The sequence below is a fragment of the Notamacropus eugenii genome, chromosome 4 (genome assembly GCF_028372415.1).
Source record: "Notamacropus eugenii isolate mMacEug1 chromosome 4, mMacEug1.pri_v2, whole genome shotgun sequence".
Lineage (NCBI taxonomy): Eukaryota > Metazoa > Chordata > Mammalia > Diprotodontia > Macropodidae > Notamacropus > Notamacropus eugenii.
In genome coordinates, this window is record NC_092875.1 from 351,215,604 (window position 1) to 351,219,363 (window position 3,760).

The following is a 3,760-nucleotide window of genomic DNA, read 5'->3' on the forward strand; positions in this document are numbered from 1 at the left end:
GTTGGAAAAGTGGCTGCATGGACATTTCTGATTTTTGCCCCCTTATAAATAAAAATAAACATTCTTTCTCAAGAGTACATAGAATCTGGGTTTTTCATCCCTTTCTCAGTGTGTGTGTGTATGTGTGTGTGTGTGTGTGTGTGTCTGTGTCTGTGTCTGTGTTATGTGTGTGTTTGGCAACAGTGCACTGGGTCAGGGCTTTGCCATGGGCTGTCAGCATTCTGCTCCTCTCTATGCCCATGGAGTACTATATCAACCATATCCACTGTGTTCAAAAACACTCTTCTGCAGCCAGGATGATTGGCTTATATAGCAACATTGCTAGTTAATGGCTGAGCGGCATAGGTTTAATAAAAATGGTTAGCTCTTAAAACATAAAAGGGCAAATATTAAAAGTTTTAAATTGTACAGCAGGAAAATAAAGTAAAAATTTTTTTCTACTCAGTGCTGAGTTTTCATAAAACAGGTGTACAACAGTATTTATCTTGTCTTAAAAATTTTAAATCCCACCCCACCCCCATCCAGAAAAAGCCACATGCATCTGTATTGGGATAGTCCAGTACTAGAATACCAATGATTTTTCAGGTCAGTCTTTCTGAGGTGACTGTTCATTGGCATTCCTTTGTGTAATTTACATTCTCCTCTCTTCTGCTCTGTCACTGTAAAAAGGGATTGACCTTAATCATTTGATTAAAAAACAAAGCGATCACATCAAAAGTTTTTTTTTTTGTTCTGTATAAGCTATCACAGTATATAGGTTGCTAGCTCTAAATAACAGATTTCCAGATTTATAAAATTTCTTCATCAGACTTCAGAACATAGGCATTCCAAATCCTGAATCGTCTTCTATGATAGCAGCAGAATCAAATAAATTTGGCCTCAATTCTGCTCATCCTCTTTGGTTTCTTGAAGGGGGCAGATCATTCATATCCTCCAATTGACCCTCGGATGACATCATCACATCTTCAAAGATGGGCTCAGTATCATCCTCCAGAAGGCCACGGACTGCATTCCTTACACCACTTCCCACTTTCATGTAGTTCATTCCTGTTCTGTACTTTTGATTTAAGTCTTCTAACATTTGTTGGCCTAACCAGGAGATCTGCATCTGAGGATTGTGTAAAAAGTCAGGTTCAGACCCAGGTTCTGACTCATGTTCTTGAATTTGTTCCCCTATCTGTCGATTATTTTCTTTTAGTACAGTGGATGAGCTGAGGGGCTGGCATGGCTCCAGGTGTCTGAATGGTCATGTCATTCCTCTTCAGCCACGTGCCATCCAAACCTTCTTCTTCGACTCTTTGTGAAGTGGTGGCCGTCCCTTCTTATTCCTTACTCATGAAGCTTTGCTACTGCTGCTTCCACTATTCACTGACATTTTGACATCTTCTCGTCCAGTGACTAATGAGTTTCTCTAAGAGGTGAGTGGAAGCCATTCCTCTTCGCTCCTTTCCATCATGTGCTCTGACAGGAATTTCTCTAGGTATGAATGGACTGTCTTTTTGTCCTGCTGAAAATGTTTAGAAGAGAATTTGCTTAACACTTCAAGGAAAGCCAGGTTAGGAGGTAGATACTCTCGTCCCTTTTGAGATTTTGGGATTTGAAAGCAAATTCTAAGCCATCTTTGTGAAGTGTTGCAACTGCTTCCTTGGTCTTGATCTGATCCAGTCCAAAAGTGAGCAAATCTGCATGCCAGTTCTTTAATGCCACTGACATGGGCACATGTCCTGTCCAAGTTGGGGCCTTGCTCCTGAAAAAGTTCATTAAATAACTGCTTTAAACTGAGAATGAGGGTTTATGCACACTGAATCTTATCAATCTGTCTTGTTTTACTCAGCGTCTCCTTAATGATGTCACCGTAGTCATTGTAATACTTCATGCAATGTTTGAAGATGTCAGCATGTTCACAATGTCATAAATGATAAGTTTGCTAAAGGCCATCAAAAGGTTTCTTCTCTTATGTAAGGCCTCAATCTTGTTAGCTTCATCTTCCTCACCACCTTCCATACTTTAGTTCTCTTCATCTTGGTCAATGAAGATACGGTCCATCACAAAACTGAGGAGCTCAGACTGCAGCCCAGTGTCTGGATTAAACACCAAAGGCTGAACCAGCTCCCTGCCCCCTGTCATTACTTGGTGGCGAAAAATCATCAAGAGGTCACAAAGCAACTTGAAAGCCTCTTCCTTAACTGGTGTATTAACACTGGATAGGCACTGCTGGCAAACAGCCAAGAAGGATTTTACAGTTTTCCTCAATACCAACAAATTATCTTTAGAAGGAGAGCCATCAGTAATTTTCACTAATTGCCATAGAATTGAGTAATGGGAACACTGAAGTGCCTGAACTACTATCTGTTCTAGCTTAGCTCCATGCTCAATTCCAGTCCTCAGTAATCTGTACCAGTTACCAAATAGATCCCATTTTGTGAGGTCATGAGCGTTATGAAAAGAAGTTTATCTCTTCAGTGTTGAAAGAATATTATAAATATCATCTTCATCAGCTTCTTCTCCCTCTTGTAAAAGATCTTCTACAGAATGATTAAATTGATCCACAAATTCATCTACTAGTGGGCTCCCCGAGCCATATCAACTCGATTTTGGACTGTATACTCTTCATTGCATAAGATGCTGTAAGTTTTACTGCAGGCTTCTAGAACATCTGATACTACATGTTTCTCCACAACAAATTTAATTTGCTTTAATAAGGTATCTAGATGCTTTTCCATTCTGCCTATGCTATAGATTTCTAGGTCAAAATACTATGGAATTTGAAGCAGGTTAGCTACCTTCTCTGCATCAGCAGAATACTTTGACAGCAACATAGGAAGTGCAATAATAAAATGTTCTGTCAGTTTGTTTCTATAATCAATTTGAGTTTTCCTTCTTTGGCAGTTAGCACTCTCTTGCCAGTTCCCCTTCCCAGTGGAGGATGAGCTTCAACAGCCTGATGAATTGTATGGACCATCTGCTCAGCCTGCATTGCACTGCTTTCCTCTCTCACCCCGATGCAGCAGACGTTTCCTGCTAACCTTCCAAGTTATCATAACCTTTGACTTCACAATACCACTACTAGGTCCATATCTCAAAGAACTTAAAGAAAAAAGCAAATGATCTATATGTACAAAAATTATTTTGTAGCAGCTCTTTTTGTGGTGACAAAGAAATGGAAATTTAGGGAATGTTTCTCAACTGGGGGATTGGCTGTGCTATATAATTGTGATGGAATTCTGTATGGTATAAGAAATGATAAGAAGGGTATTTTCAGAAAAATCTGGAAAGACTTATAGGAAGTGATGCAAAATGAAGAGAGCAGACCTGAGAGGACATTGTAGATAATGTACAATATTATATGATAATATTGTATGATGATAGCTTATGAATGACTTACCTATTTTGATTGTAAAACAGGTAGAGAATCTTTCTACTGCAAATATAGATGATACCAAAGAATTTAAGATATTAAAAAATACTTTTTTGTCTGCTTTATTTTATAACGTGATTAATATGGAAATATATATTTCCATTACTTCACATGTATAATCTATATGAAATTGTTTGCCTTATCAAGGAAGTAGAATAATAATACAGGAAAGATAAAAATTGAAATTCAGAATATTTTACTTGAATGTTAAATTCCTTTACATGTAATTGAGAAATACTTCAAAAAATAAATTTTAGAAACTGGAAAGCAATAAAACTAGACTTCTTAAAAAATTAATTAAAGGTAGGGAATAAAGTTAACTTGGTATTTATTCACATACTA

At 37.7% G+C, this 3,760-nt stretch overlaps 1 pseudogene; it reads right to left on the reverse strand.

Moving 5' to 3' along the window:
• Positions 1–811: 811 nt before the first annotated feature.
• Positions 812–2,977, reverse strand: LOC140502568 (cohesin subunit SA-1 pseudogene; annotated as a pseudogene).
• Between the last annotated feature and the right edge of the window lie 783 nt (positions 2,978–3,760).